This window comes from Lycium ferocissimum, chromosome 2 (assembly GCF_029784015.1).
Source record: "Lycium ferocissimum isolate CSIRO_LF1 chromosome 2, AGI_CSIRO_Lferr_CH_V1, whole genome shotgun sequence".
NCBI lineage: Eukaryota > Viridiplantae > Streptophyta > Magnoliopsida > Solanales > Solanaceae > Lycium > Lycium ferocissimum.
The window spans coordinates 47,371,241-47,389,118 of NC_081343.1; the positions used below are offsets into that span (position 1 = coordinate 47,371,241).

The 17,878-nt window shown below is 31.9% G+C and overlaps 2 long non-coding RNA genes across 3 annotated transcripts; both read right to left on the bottom strand.

The window, feature by feature from the left end:
• Positions 1 to 11,668: 11,668 nt before the first annotated feature.
• LOC132048126 (uncharacterized) lies at positions 11,669 to 13,465 on the bottom strand. 2 transcript variants are annotated; one of them, XR_009412907.1, is made up of 4 exons: positions 13,027 to 13,465; positions 12,190 to 12,457; positions 11,817 to 11,949; positions 11,669 to 11,722 (listed from the first exon to the last, which is right to left on the bottom strand). It is a non-coding gene; the product is annotated as an uncharacterized LOC132048126 (long non-coding RNA). The 2 variants fall into 2 exon arrangements; XR_009412908.1 differs by lacking the exon at positions 13,027 to 13,465 and adding an exon at positions 12,835 to 12,913.
• A 2,396-nt stretch (positions 13,466 to 15,861) lies between these two features.
• On the bottom strand, positions 15,862 to 16,377 carry LOC132048127 (uncharacterized). Its single transcript, XR_009412909.1, has 2 exons — positions 16,334 to 16,377; positions 15,862 to 16,197 (listed from the first exon to the last, which is right to left on the bottom strand). It is a non-coding gene; the product is annotated as an uncharacterized LOC132048127 (long non-coding RNA).
• Between the last annotated feature and the right edge of the window lie 1,501 nt (positions 16,378 to 17,878).

Here is a 17,878-nt window from a genome sequence, read left to right on the forward strand (position 1 = left end):
AAATGAAATGTTTCTTTTTGATTTATTAAAGTATGTCTAAACTATTTTCCAATTGGATTATCTTGCGCTTCACTCAACAATAATTTCCAAGTTTTAAACTTGTTTTAGAACACGTCTGGATTCTCTCGATCTTAATCCAGACCACTCTAACAAGTCATAAATAATATATTAATTATAACAACTTATAAACATGCTCGAAATATAAATTGAAACGTAGCTATGCAAAATAAAGAATTGGATTATATACATTTAGATCTACCAAATCTTATTTGTTTGCATTTTGCATCCCTATCGTAAGCAAGTTTTTTTCAATTTCCACCTTATCATTTTTATTTAATGATTTGCACCCTTTGAAAACCATAAAAGAGTCATTTTTAAAATTACTCATGGGGGTAAAACTGGAAACATACAATTTGAATATCCCTAAAATTATTTCATGTTTCATTGGGTGGGTACTCTTCCTTCATCTTCTACATGTTTGTGTGAGTAAAGCCTCACTCGGAAAGACAAATAACCTTTATAATTTCTGCAAATCATGTTTTAGTGAAGCCAAATTATTGGCAACAACTAATGGATCACATGGGGTTTTTTCCAGTTATAAAAGTTAAAAAATTCTATTATTAGACATTGAAACAGAAACGAAATGTATGAATATCTGTATATATTATATCTCATAGATAAAAGATATATTTGCAAAAAGCATAAGTTTTATATACTTGAAAAATATAATCTAGATGACTTACAAAGAGGGGAAAAAAGAAAAGAAAATGAGTAAAAATTGTTGGGATCGAAAAAAATCAGGGCGACATGCGGAAGCTAATAATATAAAAACATACTCCCTCTGTTTCAATTTATGTGAACCTATTTCCTTATTAGTCCGTGTCAAAAAGAATGACCTCTTTCTATATTTGGAAACATTTTACCTTTATGCAATGATTTACAGCCACACAAAATATATGTGATTCATTTAGGACCACAAGTTTAAAAGTCTTCTCTTCTTTCTTAAACTCCGTGCTCAGTCAAATGGGTTCACATAAATTGAAACGGAGGGAGTAACACTATTGAGAGAAAAATCTTCCCTTAAACAAAACTCTCTAAACAACTACATTGTGGATGCTACTGTGTTGTTGAATGAGAAGAAATAATGTTCTATTTATAGATGTTCAAAACTTATCTTCCAAGAAAATGATAGATATGGTAGAATCCTTTTTCATAAAGAAAACTTTTTCCACCAAGAAATCTTTTCGAAGTAAAACACAATTATTGTAGAGTCCGGATAAAGTAGGAAATTTTGGGCAAACCCTAACAAATCTCCCCTTGGCCTGAATTTTTGGGCAAAATAATCTTGGTCCTCTTTCATATAATTTTCATCACTGCTGCTTGACATGGTTAAAAACAAGGTTAAAAACATTTTGGGTTTAAAATTAGTTTAAAAATATTTTGCTTTGTTTTTAAAGATGCAAGCAGTATGAATGTTGAAAATATGGTTGAAATTCATCTCCACATGTAGTAGTTCGGACAAAATCTTCATTATCGTGAAATCGATTGCAGCTTGATTTGAATTAGCCGCCTTGAACCTGTCTGCTACCCGTTGAACCATTGGTTGAACCATCTCCTTTGATAACACTTGTTGGGATCGGAAAAATCAGGGCGACATGCGGAAGCGAATAATTGCAAACCTTGAAGACGATAAATGATATAACAATTAAAAAATACTAAAAGACGCATAATATTCTAATACGGTTTGATCAATTGATCTATATATGAAAAATAATATAAAAACATAAAAACTATTGAGAGAAAAATCTCCCCCTAAACAAAACTCTCTAAACGATTACATTGTGGATGTTACTGTGTTGTTGAATGAGAAGAAATAATATTTTATTTATAGATGTTCAAAACTTCACTTCCAAGAAAGGGATAGATATGATAGAATATTTTTTCACGAAGAAAACTTTTTCCACCAAGAAACCTTTTCGAACTAAAATACAACTATTGTAGAATTCATATAAAGTAGGAAATTTAAGGCAAACCCTAACAAAAATATGATGGAAGAAACAAGTAAAAGTCTTAAAAATTTAAACAACATGTGAATATAAATGGTAGATTAACGAGCATGGAACGAAAGAAAGCATGTATATTGTGTGATCATGAAGCAACTAAAGTTAATATCCGGGTCCAATGGCCAAAATCATGCAAACGACGAGATATTAAAATGTTTATCCTTTTTCTAGTTTTTTAAAATTATTTGTTTTCTGAAACTTATCTTCTTACCTTTTAACACTGTAGGTTGGACAGGAATTCAAAAGAAAAGTTAAACAGAATGGGAAAAACAAATAATAGAAGCAGAGCTTGTGAGTAGACTAGAAGATAAGCAACAAATTAGTGGGACACAAATTAGCAATATCTTGTAACGGAATCAAGAAGAGTTAATGGTCAAAAACACGCCTAGACTATCACTTTTTCGTGAGTTTCTGAACTCAACAATCAGTCCTTTTGTATTAAAACATCGAGGTTGGTTGGCAAAATATTTAAAATCAATTGACAATAAGCACGTGGAGGCATGTTTTAAAACAAAATGAGTGATAGTTTAGGTAGACAAATAGAACAATGGATATTTAATCAGTTAATGTGTGAAACTCGCGAAAAGGTGATAGTTTAGATGTGTTTTTGACCTTTTAACTCAATCAAGAATCATATAAATGAAAAAATAAAATTTCAATTTTTTACCTCGGGGATTGACAATGGGAGAGAGGGCTATAAGGGCAGTCATTAAAGTTGAAGCCAAGCTATTCAGTAACTTCAAATCACATGGTAATTTATTCTCCTTTTGAGCAAATTTCTGTAAACAATCAAAGCTGCTTATATACCCCCCAACACTACCAAAAAAAAGAACTAGATATACAATACTGAAAATATTGTAAAGAGAGTGCATTTTTTGTTCTTTTATTTGGGTGATACCTTTGTTGGTGTTGCAAATAACTTAAAGGAAGAGCTGTTGGCAAGGCAACTGGGGATCAAAGAGAAGACCGCCATTTTCTTGCTTCTTCTGCTGCTCAGTTGGATTGTTGGAGTGTAATTATGGATTGAGTAAATTGTGCATATTTGGTACATAATGTTTTGGAAAGTTATATTTGGTCCCTCAATATTTTATCCATTTCAATTCCGTCCTTAACGTTCTGACTTGAAGAAAGAAAAGGAAATAAGTGCTTTCCTAACTAGTCCAAATTTTAGCAAGGTCGACTCACTACAAAAAAAAATATATTTGGCAACAAATTTTTTTTTTGTTGCCATAGATTGATTATTGTTGAAAAAATACTTTTGGCAACATTTTTTTTTATTGACTTTTCCCGACGGCTGTTATAGCAACAACGTGCAACAACCTTTTTTTTTTAATAATAATCAATACTATGGCAACAAAATTAAATTCTTTGGCAACAAAAAAGTTCACTTGCCAACAATAAAACTAAGCTGTTGCCAAATATTAAATTTTTTGTTGCTATTTCTATACTTTCTTATATTGACTATCAAGTGCCTTTTCTTACTTTTTTTTTTTTTTTTTTGTAATAAAAGAAATAAGTGCTCTCCTAACTAATACAGTATTTGATGATGCATAGGAGAAACAAGAAGCGAAGGAGAACGCAAAATAAAGGCTTAATGCATGGATAATCTTTAATTTTGACAGTAAATTTTGTTTAGATACTTGACTGCAACTTGTTCCAATTGAGCACTTGAACATATGATAAAGTGTTTGTATTAGATACTTTCGGTTCAACTTTTGAAAAAACATTTGCACCTGTTCTAAAGCGCCAATTATGTAGATATGTTAACCATTTAAAATATGTTACCTTCTTTAACCATATGCATTAGCTAGCCTCAAGAAGCCGCCCGTAAAAAGAATAATTATATTAGTAGTAACTAATATATATGCAGCATAACAAAGACCAATAGTTCAACATTGTAGAGTCATCCCTTAAGCTATGTTACTAGAACTATCGGTAATTTTCTAATAAAAGTAGTTCCTAATTTGTCTACCAAAATTTCATAAAAACGACGCTGGCAAACAATTAATTAAAGAAAAATTGCTAGATACACAATATTTGGTAAAAATAAAATCTTCTGTAACGACCCGTTAGGTTGTTTTGGTTGTTTTATTGTTTTTGCCTATTTTGCCCTTGCGAACCCGTCCCTTTGCTTGTTTTGGATTGCTAGGTGGTGGGAGTAGTTGGCACAATTCCCGAGGTAGTTGAAATCTCTTAAGTTGAAAAATTTGCTAAGGTTAAAAGAATCCTTAAGTGTTTGGTTGACTTTAGGCATCATCGGGGGTAATGGTGTCATTTTGGGAATTTCGTCGGTTCCATTAGCTCTGGAACGTCGAATATAGGCTGGTTGAGTATTTGGTTCAGTTCCCGAGGGTCTTGGGGGCATTTTGGTCTTTTGATTGGAAAGTTGGTTTTTGGCCATTCGGGGTTGACTTGGTCAACGAGACCTCTTTTTTGGAATTCTGAGTGTGCGAGTGAGTTCGTAGCGCATTTTTAGATGTGTCTGCATATTTGGTTTGTATAGGGGAGGTTCCGGGAGTCTTTGCGATTTTGGGGTGTGTGAGTCAAAAACTAAATTTTGCTGGTTCTGGTGTATTGGCCCCTGCGAGCCTTTGTCCGCCCCTGCGGAAGGAGGCCCGCAGGAGCGAGATTTAGGAATTATTGTTGGGTCTCGCCGTTGCGAGGGCACGTTCGCTTAAGCGGAGTCGCTATTACTATCTAGTTAGTGCATGGCTATGATGTGGTGTTATTATATTCCATATTTCCAAGAAAATATGAGGTAACGTGCAAAGATGAATTTAATTTAGACAAGAAGAATATATCTTATATATTTAAAAAGTGTTGATGAAAGTATTGGGAATACTGGCGCCAAACTTTATATAAGAATTGAAATATTGAATACATAATTTTGATATTGTAAGAGAAAAAAAATCCAAATGACAACGAGATGGACATCTTTGGTCTATGATACTAATATATATAACACTGAAAACAGATGGTTCTTTAAGTAGTGAGTCTCGAACTTTGTTTTAGCGGGTAATATTTCAATGATCATGCTTTAATTCAAGTCTAAAAAACGATTAGGGGTCACTACAAATATAATTTGAATTGCCTGGGATTGATATATATATATCAGAAAGCTCAAGACTATTAATAAGTGATTTATATTACTAAGTAAATATAATTAAGTTGAACGCTTGTGATTTGTGAATAATGATTATTATTATATTATTAATTTCTAGGTAATTGAAATAAAATAAAGAACAAAAACAAATAATGATAATAGGATGAATGAGTAGAAGTTACATATGATTAAAAAAATAAACAATGACTTTTTTCAATTAACAAAGTGAGCTATCAACTAATTCTTAATCTCACCTGATCAAGAAATAATCAACCAAATCATCCAACATTCAATTTCATCAAAACCCTAAATAAAATAATTAGCCAACAATCTTCTACTTAAAAAGACCCAAAGTAAACAAGAGAGAATCAACAAAATAAGAAAAAGAGAAAAGTTGAAAAACTCTTCATAGCTTCGATCACTTGAAACTGACTTAAGGCTTTTCCAATTGCATTGATGTCTCTTGCCTATCAGATCGAGCAAATGCTAAAAACAAGATTAGGAGGCGCTTTTATTTGATCTAAAAATTTCGCATGACCAACTAACCTCTAGTTTTTATGCCAGAAAAAAGCATGCAAGTGATAAGCCCGCAACGGTTGTTTTCCTAAACATTAAAAGCAATAATTAAATCATTTTGGGTATTCTTTTTTACATTCAAACCACTCAAAGGCATTAAAAATGAAAAATAAATGATACTAAAACATAAATAAATATGCCAAATATCAGCATTGATGATAATGGTACTCAACAAAAACTTATAAAGATGATACACAATAAGGTATTAAACTTTGATAAGGTTGAACGTATTAATAGATATATTAATTGATTTAATAGGATGTTGAACATATATAGTATTGGGTTAATGTCTAATGAATAGGGCAAAAAATAATATATAAAAATTTCATATTTTTGGATATTCGAAATTCAAAATCCCAAATCTGAAATTTAACTTTTTTCAAAAATTAAATTCAAAGTTGAACCTTAATTAGAAAATCCAAATCAAGAATCCAAAAAATGCGAATTCCGATCTTACCCATATTATGCCCACTTGTAGGATCACATTGACATGTTGTTGTTATGCCCACAGCCATCCTTACTATTTGGATTTCTTTTTTGTCACAATTGTACTCCTTCCGTCCCATATTAGTTATCAATGTTATAAAAATATTTATCTCAAAATACTTGTCATTTTATAAAATTTAGATAAACTTAATTATTGTTCATGAAAATAACAAATATCGATTAGACTGTAAATTATTGGAGAGAGATGGTAAGGTAGTAAACATATGGTAAGATAGTAAACATACACACTTTTATTTATGATTTATTAAGAGGTGTGTAAAAGAAAAATGTGACAACTAATATGGGACGGAGGGAGTAATATCAAAGGTGTTATGTGCCAATTTTCATAATAAAGGGACCAAAGAAAAATATCATGCAACGTCAAAGGGTCGTACAAAAAAATCTGTATTCTTGAAATTACAACAACTATCAGTTATTCCCTTTCCTACCTGAACTATCACCATTTACCAATTAAAATACATCTCAAAGCTGATTAGGCCAATTGTACCCTTTTTCTACCTGAACTATCACTTAGGTGTGTTTTAATACATAGATGGTGATAGTTCAAAGAAGAAAAAGTGGACAACTAATAGTTGGGGCGTGAAACTCGCAAAAAAATGATAGTTTAGGTGTGTTTTTTTTTTTTTACCATTATCTCTTCAATAAATCATCCAATGCCCCAGGAAAAAAATTGCAACTTGTAAACACGAACTCAAAATTCAAATCTTAAAGCAGAACATAGAAATAAAACCAGAAAGAAAGAAACTAATTAAGAAGGGTGCCAAACCTGAGCACCAGTTTTGGCAGCAGCTTCAACTACTTGAAGTAGTTCAGTGGAGGGAATACTTCCAGTTGAGTCAGCACCAATCTTTGAGTATACTTTCTTGTTACCCAATTCAGATAAAGTAGCCTTGGTGCAATATGTTCCATTCTTTTGGGCTCCAGTGGAGAAACTTGTAAAAAAGCCGTGCTCGAAAAGTTGTGAATTAGTACTACAACTTTTAAGAAATGGCAGATTATAAGGAAGAAGAATTGTGGGTAACTGACAAATTCTTAAAGAAGAAACTGTTGATGAAAGAAGACATCTTTCCGTTTTGTATGCCTTCCACAAAAGCGTTACTAGTTGAGTTTTCTTGGATTTTTGTGCCAAGCATAGGTATTTGAGCTTTGCTTTTTTTCCTCAAAAATTGTACTGTGTGAAATTCATGAGAAAGTGATAATTCAGGTGTGTTTTTGACCATTAGCTCTTTATTGAATTACGATACGCTTCGTTCTATTGAGCTATTAGAGACAAGGAGTTGGTTGCCTAGAGGATAAGTAGGATGCTTAAGAACATGATGTTAAGCTTCATTTAAGAGATGCTGTGAATAAGCCTCGCACTGTTACCTATTGAGGCTCACTGACCTAGTGACTGAGTAAGACCTTGTATTACTTTTCTACTAGTGTACGTACCCGCGCGATGCGCGGATCGTTTCAAAAAAAAAAAAAAAAAAAAGAGGAGAGATAATAGAAATAGACGTGTCTAAACCATGTGTGGCATATTATAAATCTTATATTCTCTTTTTTTTTTTGGATCAGTCTTATTACAGACAAACATTTTCCTATAGTATATGTATCTGCCACTGCTTCTTCACATATTATACGGTCTTTTATACTCAGGAGCTAATATCACAATAAGAGGATGTATCACAAACCTGATGATTATTGTGGATGTTACTCCAAAAATGAAGGAATCTCTGGGAAGTAATATTGTTTGTTGTCTTGGTTTCAAAGGAATTTCTGAAAGCAAATAATATCTCAATCTTCTAGTTGCAAAGCAAAATAGTACATACAATTTTTTATTGCTAAAAGATCCAGTAGAAGAAATAAAAAGAACAATTATTGAAAGAAATTGACTACACAAGTAAATACATAAATATCCCAAAGTGGCTATTGACAATTGATTCCACGTACCAGACAACCACAAAAACTCAACTTCCTGTGAATATGTTCACACATCACATTAGATTCAAATTTTATTTCAGCTCCTCAATGTTAGTGTAATGACCCGCACGTTGTGCGAATAGTATTAAAAAACAAATTAACCACATCAAAATATGATGTTGCTCATTTGAGCATATTAAATTTAATTGTTATATCCACTTGCCAAATGCCATATTAATTTTCTAATGTATTATTTTAAATAACAACACAAATGATGGTCATGTTATTCACATCATGCTAAGCAATTCAAAACAATATTTCTGATACAAAAGCTTTTTGCGATTTAGAATATCATTAGCCTTAATTTAGATATGTAACAAAATACATGATTAGGACTAAATGTACTCAAGAGTTGAATGTTAAAAAAAATGGAAAATAAAGATTTTCAACATAGACTAAAAAATTTGAGTTAGTAAAACATGTGTTAAAACGACACAAGAACACCAACCAAACATTTGCACAATGTCGATTTTCACTCACAGGGTAAAGGAACGCTAAAAATTTAACACACAACATTTTTATATGAACCAAAGAAAATATGTCTAGCAGAGAGAATCAAATTTATTAGTTCCTTAAATAAAGTCTAGGCCCCATTGATTTAGACAGTCCCATTGACTATCTCATTTATTCATTATTAATTATTTAAGAAAACCATTCACATTCAAATTTCCCGAAGCTTGCAATGAAAAAAAATCTTAGCATCAGCATACATGACTAAGAATACAGAGGTTTAATTAATAAAAAAACGCAAGCTATATAGCATAATTATTCTCACGAATTAACTGCATGCAGAATCCTCAACCTAATATTCATTTTAAGACATTTAGCATTATATTAGAACGTATATGACAACTAAACAAATATGTATGCATGAAAGCTCCATTGGATATCCAAACCAGAACATGTATTAAATTTTAAGACAATTTTAGATGAAAGAACACCATTTATTTCGAAAAAAAAAAAAAGTTAAACTGCTAAACATTAAAAAAAAAAAAAAAAAATTAAACAAACTTTGATTCATATAAAATATTGAAATAGAAATGTAATAACGGGAACGAACCTTCAAATTCTATTCAATTTTTTTTTGTATTAAGTAACCTAATAAATATTGTATTATGGGAATGCTCTTACCATTAAAGCTTCAAACAATACTCCCGGTAGAGATGCCGTCAAACATTGAAACCAGCTAGTAATACTACCAACATAAAATGAAAAATAGTGAAATAATAGTGCACAATAACATGTTAAAATATATAGTTCAAGAAAAAACATAATGATAAAAATTTAGAAGCATAAAGATTACTACTTTAAATCCATTGATTATTGCGTTTTAAAAAATGTATATCAGCTTACTTAAGATGCAATTTACTTTTATAGAACAATGTCTTTCCAAGTTGTCCTTTTAAGATACTCCATGGGCATCACTTAATCTCTCACTAAAACCTCACTTGGAAGTTGGAACAATTACAAACAAATAAATTCCATGCAGAAGAGATTAAAAGAATGCATGACAAAACAATAGTACTCATAGATTTAAAGGCCACCACAACACCCCTCCACCCACCAAAAAAAAAAAAAAAAAAAAAAAAAAAAATTCTCAGTTCTCGCCTTCTCCCCGGCAAGGAAGATTTAGACATACATAATGCTTAGGAAACAAATTCTCTTATCAACGTGCATATTCTTTTTATAAATTTAGCGGAAAACTCATACTTTTATATAAACTAACAAATGATAAATACCTATCTTTGGCTTACAGTGACAATTTTCATAATACTCCTCATAATTCTGCATCAATCATCTTAGACTCCTTTGATGCCCACAACAACCATACAAAATATAGTCATTTCGTTCGAAACTTTGCCTAAACCTCCCTCAATTCCAGCATCATCATACTCACATTTATGTACGACATTGTAGTTGAAACTGAATACAAATATGAACTTGAAGACAATATTAAATCTGTCTCCGAATTAAATAATGACGTTACAGCATTAGTGTATGAAAAATATAAATAGTTGAGTTAGAGGTGGAAATGGGAAATGGGGAACGTGGGTGAGGCTTGGGTTGGTTGTAGTAAAAACTGAATGTTAAAAGCATGCAAATTTTTAAACTGGTTATGTCACGGAAGTTGTAGTTATAAATTTGAAGGATATGCAGAAACATGGTATTCTTGACCACTACTTAAAACTAATTGTTTAGTTTTTTTAGGGTAAAATCGAAAAAAAAAAAAAAAAAAAAAAAAAAAAAAAAACACCCAAATTCAGATTTCTTTAGTTAATTATTTTTTAATTTTAATTTAAAAATAATAACTACTTATAGATTTTTTTTAGATTTAAAGTTAAATATAGATTAAAAGACAATAACTAATGTTTAACTAATTAACTATTTTTTGTCCTAAAACTACCACGTGTCATTATCCTACGCTGAAGCGCGATGCGCGGATTGAACCACATGTGACACATATTGTAGATCTTATATTTTTATTTTTCTGGTCAGTCTTATTACAAATTAACAATTTCCTATGGTATATGTAACTGCTACTACTTCATTCCAAAAATGGAGGAACTTCTGGGAAAGCGATATTCGAAGGGAGTTCTAGCAGCAAATAATATCCCCATCTTTATTACGTTTTGAAGGCTAATAAACGTGATGATAAATCAATAAAGATAGTAACCGAAGTAATATCTCTCGAGTCAAATGTAAAAGTTTAAAAGATAACTACCAAGAAGAAAACATCATAATCACAATTCTATTGTAAACTATCCTCTTTTTAATAATAATATAATAATAATAATAATAATTCCTATGCTGTCACTTGTCACAATTCTATTGTAAACTATCCTCTTTTTAATAATATATAGATATAGATTTCTTTTTTCAAAACTTTTGGTAGATTAAAATATAAAAAATCTGATAACTTTCAAAAAAAAAAAAAAGTCCTAAACATGCCTTGAATTGTGGCTGCACTATTTTAGGACTCCATTGTGCATATTATGAAGATATAATTTTGTATGTTTTAATTGTAAATCAGTAGATTTATATTTAAATTCAAAAATTAACTAATTAACTAATTTTTGTCCTAAAACTGACACATGGCATTGTCCTATGCTGTCACTTGTCACAATTCTATTGTAAACTATCCTCTTTTTAATAATACTAGTATACGTACCCGCGCGATGCGCGGATTGCTCAAAAGAAAAAATAGAGAGGAGAGAGATAAGAAATAGATGTATATGAACCGTATGTGACATATTGCGGATATAATATTCTCAGATTAGTCTTATCACATACTAAAATGCGCAAATTATTCAAAAGAAAAAATAGAAAGGAGAGATAAGAAATAGATGTATAGGATCTATATGTGACATATTGCGGATATAATATTCTCGGATCAGTCTTATCACATAATAACATTTTCCCATGGTATATATAGTTGCTTCAACTTCATTATTAACCATTTCTTTATCAACGACTCTAGTAATCTTGAACTCTGCTCCAGGCTTCAAGTCACCTGAAATATGAAACATTTGTAGCTACATTAGTAAGCAAAAGTGATCTGTAATAGGTGAAATTTTTCTTCAAATAATTAGGAATTAAAAGCTTACGATTTTGGAGTTAGCGAAGTCACCAAAACCTTTGTTAGCATGGTATGGATCACAATCGTGCTTGTTAGGCTTCCCCATTGGCATCTTCACCATCAGCAATCACAGCAATGGATTCACCTTCTCTATATGGGACCTGATCAACACAACAAAAGCAATTTAGCTCAAACAAAACTTTAACAGTTTATAGTATAAACAGAAAAGGCCAATTATTTTTTAAGATTAAGTGATATGTTGTCAATAATAAGATCATGTGCCGAGTTTCTTTTTTGCATAATTCCATTCTTCTATTGGTTCTCATCTAATCAATTTGCAGTAAGTCACAAAATAGGGGAGATGTCTATCTGACGTCAAGGTATGTGTGAACAGACCATACCTTCCTAAATAGAACCGATTACAAAGAACCCTAGTCACTTTCAGAGAGCAAAAAATGAGATGGATAACTGGATAACTACATAAGCACACTCTAATAAGAAGGCTGCTTTGGCTATTTCTGTCAAGAATTTCTCGGATAATCCACCATATTCAACAATATAACCAAGACAATTACTATCTTGACAGAACGCGGACCAGGTCCGATAACTTCACCAGCCGTTTTTGTTGATACTTTATCCATGTTGATGAATTCTCTGAACATGTCAACTCTGTCAAGGATCGGAAATGATTTAGATCAACGTTATAGCAGAACAAAAACAGTTGGCACCCTTTAATTTAAAAAGCAAGAAACAGTTGCATGTGTAATTCCAAATTGATATCCTTGATGCAAGAACTACTCATTTGAATTCATGTAAGTCAGCATAGCAATATCATTTTATGTAGAAATAAAAAAAAAATACTTTCTTCATGGTAATCATGACATTGAAAGTAATACTTGCATCCAGTCCTGTAAATTTAATCACATCACGATCATATGCCCTGAAATAAATAGGAAAATTCAACACCATAACATTTCGAATTCTTCATTTAAATAGAGACATTATATCTTTACTAATAAAACTCAATTCTAACTACTATGTCATACCTATCAACAATCACAGAAAAGTGAAGTGATGTTTGCTAATCCATCTTTCCGCAACTATACAATTTAAATGAAGTGGTTGATTGCAAATATAGATAGATAATTTATCAAATAACAGTATCATCCAGTGACTGGAATATCGTTTAAGCTGTAACACACTCTTACAAAGTAGATTAAATGTAGAAAAATATTTACCTCAATCAACTTTATGTTTGTCTTCAGGATGCACAACTATATTTTGCATATGTACATTGAACTTCTTGTTCTTTTGCTCGGTTGACACTTATTCAATGAAAATTTACGCCCTCTAAATTACGGAAAACTTCTTTATACACTACATTTGTAGCTTCATTTGTTATTTTTCCATCTTCATCATAACATAAGATCTTCAACCCTTTTCTATTTGTTACTCGAGAAAATGCAACATACGGTTGTCCATGTGTAAACACCGGCTTCTTCAAAAATAATCCCACATTACACAATGATTGACCTTGGCTTTTATTGATGGTCATGGCAAAAGATACAATGACTGGAAATTGCCTTCTTTGGAACTTAAAAGGAATTCTTGCATCGGATGGAGTAAGTGTCATTCTTGGGATAAAAACTTTGTCTCCACCATTTTTCCCGATAATACTTTGGCTTCAATTACCCGATTTCCAAGTCTTGTGATTATCAATCTTGTGCCATTACACAATCCGCCGATTGATCTATATTTCTTAACAACATGACAGAACACCTACCTTCAAAGTGATGGAGTGATTTGGAATACCGAACATTTAATACTATTTAGGAATTCGAGGTGTATGTACATGCTCCAAAGATGTAAATGCATTATCGGACATGCAAATTGTATCCGAACTTAAATATGATTTATCACGACTATGGTTGAGGGAAACCATGTAATCATTCACCGATTCCACCATCGAAGAGTCGGAGCAAGAATTGCTCTTTCTTGAAGGTATTTTATATCGTGGAATGTATCAAGTAATCGAATATGTACTTTCTACAATTCCGGATATCGGATCATCACAATTATGTATAAGAAGATCATCGGGTATTTCTATTTTCTCAATGCCATCAATGGAACATCCAATCTTTCCATCTATTGCCAAAATCCAATCGGAAAACGTTTTAAATCATCCAAATACGCACCGATAGACTTCCTTGCAATCTCATATTCTTTGTTAGCTTTAAGACACGACATTGGGGCCACAAATCGAAGAATTTAGAGTTGCATTAACAATCTCTTGCCTAGTACCTTTTGTAATTCTTGCAAGATTTGTCGAAGTCACCTCCAAGTACTATTGTTTTACCTCCAAATGGTCGATCTAAATTTGATGGATCTTTAAATCTTAAAATATCTCTAAGAGTTCGATCAAGAGCTTCAAAAAAGATCTATGCATCATTGGTGCCTCATCCCGTATGACCAACTTCGCCTTAACAATCAACTTTGCCAAAGGACTACCTTGTTTTATATTGCGTATGTTGAATCTTCGGTTGGATTTAAAGGAATCGCAAATCTCGAATGAGCGGTTCGACCTCCGGTAACAAAAGAGACGCAATACCACTTGAAGCAACATTTATCACTATATCACCTTTAGATCGTACGCCGGAAGACAATGTTCTCCACATAAATGTTTTTCAGCTCCACCATGACCATATAAAAAGAACAACCCCCTCCGTCTTGGTTCACGCCGGTCATGATTTTATCATACACACACCTGTTCTCACCGTTAATTTCATCACTAATTGTTGATGTTCGTGTCAAAGAGCGTTTGTTATAGCACAATTCCTCATTAATTAGTCCGTTGGCACTATCAACGTCTTGCTCACCGTAACTGGTCTTGGCATTGTTGGAAAATCATTAAAACTTTTTCCACAACCTTTTAAAGTCCTCTCCATCTTTTGCAAGCAGCGATTTTTCAATTCATCATCTGTAAGCTCTGCCTCTATCTATTTATTAAAAGAAAGAACTTCTTAATTTAAAAGTTAAATTATATTAGTGCCTTTCTAAATAATTTGCTATTAAGAGTAGAAAATTATAAATAACCCATGTCATTTATAAACAGTTACAAATGTTTTGATTTGTTTCAAATTTTCACATGGAATATTGGGAGAAATTACTCAAAAGAAGTGCCTTACACTGATGGAATCGAATCGGTGAAGATAGTTTGAGCTCGTTGATTTCATATCCGAATCACTCTTCAATGGCTTCAACATCATCATCTTATAGTTTGTTGCTCGTGGTTATGATTTTTGCTAAACCGGTGAGAGCTTAGTAGGTGCAATTAAAGCAAAATCGGATCAAAGAAGATGAATTTTTACCTTTGAAGAAGGATTTATCTTTGAATAGGGAGCGAGAGGAACTCCGACTTGGTCGTGGCTAGCTCAGCTGTTCTTGAATTCGATGGTCACGGTGGAAGTTTCGGGACTCAGAGAGAACTTAGGAAAGTGAATTTTGTCCTATTTAGGAAAGTGACTTTAGTGGTTTGTTGGTTGATTTTTGACCGTATAAAATTAGGAAAGTGACTATACGTCCATTTACTTTCATTTTTGCTTTTCTTTATAATTGGCAATTTTTTTCAATTAAACTTTTTATGTATATAATGATTTTTCATCCATTATTTGATGATGAGGCAACTGATTCATCTACTATAAAGAAGGTATGATTTTTTTATTTTTTTTAATGGAAATTATACTTTTCCCTTAAAACTGGAGTTTTTGCAGGTTGAAAATTCTGTTTTGCCTACTGCAGAATGGCACTCAAATGCTGGTGTGAGGCTGCTTTAGTGCTGAAAAATATCTTCTTTTGCTACTGAACAGCTGGTGATGAAAGAAGAATGAAATAAAACTTTAACTATCATGATAATGTTACAATTTAAAAAGTACATCGTCCGTGGACATCGTACCAAAGTTTAAGGTGAACACTAAATTGTCGGGAAAATTGTCAGAAAATCTAAACTTTCACCACAAATAACTCCATATTTCAGCACACTAAACTTCATAAAAAAAACTGCAAATTTCAACACATTTTCAGAACATTTCAGACATCACATTGATAACTAAGGAAAATATCAAACTATCTAAAAAGCAGAATTTCAATACCAGAAAAAACATGAAATAATTCAAACATGTTCATAAGTACTCATGAAACTACCAAACTAAATAAGCAAGCAATTTTTAGTTTCTCCAAGGGTTACATATGCTAGCACATTATGCTATCTTCTTCTTCTTAAATACTCTTTTGATCTTGTTTCCAGACAACTGTGCAACTGGATCTTCTTCAACCACTGTCGCGGCACCAGTGATAGCTATCTTGACAGGTGTACTTGCGACGTCGATCAACTCAGCATCTTCAGTAGAATCCTACATATTAAAAATGCAAAGGTGAAAATCAATATTGAATCTATGGTATCTATTTGTTTTATTATTTAAAAGCTGCAATTCATTTAATTAGAAGAATAAATAATCTAAAGAAGTTAATGATTAGTTGCAAATTCACCGTGATTTCGTTATCTTCATGACCGACTTGGTTTTGATTGAAATGGACGGATCTATAAAAAATGTGCATCATAATTAAAATTTACTTCAATCACAAATAGCAAACTTGAGAAATATTTGAGTAGATAAACATACTTTGAATGTCTCGCACGTGGAGAAGGAATGTATTTTTCTATAATATCCTCGTCATCAAGAACGTAAGAACTTTAAAGACTTCATCTTGATTCTCACGGTTAGACTTTCTCGAACATCCACTTTAAACATGTATCTTTTTTCAATAAGATTTTCTATCTCTATTGGTATTGAAGAGTCATCGCAACATTTAAGTCTAAAAAAAGAAATATCAGAATGGTTGAAGCTGTTACAAAGATGATGCTTCAATTGTCATAATAAGTGTGTTAGTAAGCATAATCCAAATACCAGGAACAATACATTAAAGCAAGCTACTAATATAAAAAGACTAAAGTAGAAGAGGGGAACTCTAAAATGAAAGCATAAGTGTTTCTGCTGCAATTTAACTTCCACATTAAAGCATGTCTTTGATTATGGCTTGCCTAGATAAAATAATGAAGCCTTCAGTGGCATGAAATTAACGCTGGCCATCCGAGATTATAAAAATAGATAGATACTTTAAACATTGAATTAAACAATTCATCATGAATGGTGTAAGAAAAAAAAAGATGAATATTACACATTAGACTGGTTCTATACTTTACTAAAGAGGGTGTCTGATAACAAATTTGTCACTTAAGTTAAAGCTAAATAACTTAAGAGCCGATTAAAGGCTTTACAATATTTTTCTTTTGGAATTTGAGTAAACAAAAATATTTTTAATTGCCAATCACCGGTTCATATAACTTAAAATTGATATGTAAAAGCTTAAATCTCTTTAAACATTTGAAAGATCATGCAGTTGACTATTTTGTAAACATGCTATCATCCCTATTCTACTATACATAAGTTAGGTAATAATGATAATTTTTTAGATGTTGGTGGTCTTATTTTGTTTAGAGAGTTTGTAGTATACCTCAGATACAGCATTTTTTAAATCATTTGCTGACTTTCCGATCATTTTTGCTGCATCCCTATCCCACATCATCAAAATAATTGTACCGGTGTCATCTATCACTCCTAATTTTAGCTTGAACCTGGAAAGAGTCATTATAGAAACAATTTTAAGTTTGTTTATGAAAAAAAATTAATGAAGTATGTATTATGGTCATACCGATGAGTTTGTAGATGGAACTTGCCGCATTTTTTACAATAGAACTTATTCCCCTCTGGCTCAACCTTCTTTGCGCACATTTTGCATGCTAAATAAGACCATCCATGCTCTAGATCTATGTACACAATGGTTGCTACAATCCAGAAGTTTCCCGGCTGCTCATAAAAATTGGATATACAACTATTATGTACAGAAAGATTAGGTAAATTTTTTGTTGTTGTGCTGATTATTTATAATTAGGTACTCACATGCTTAGAGTCAATCAAAGCCTCAATAGTTTTAACTTCAACACTTCCCGGATGCTAATTCATCTTCAATAGA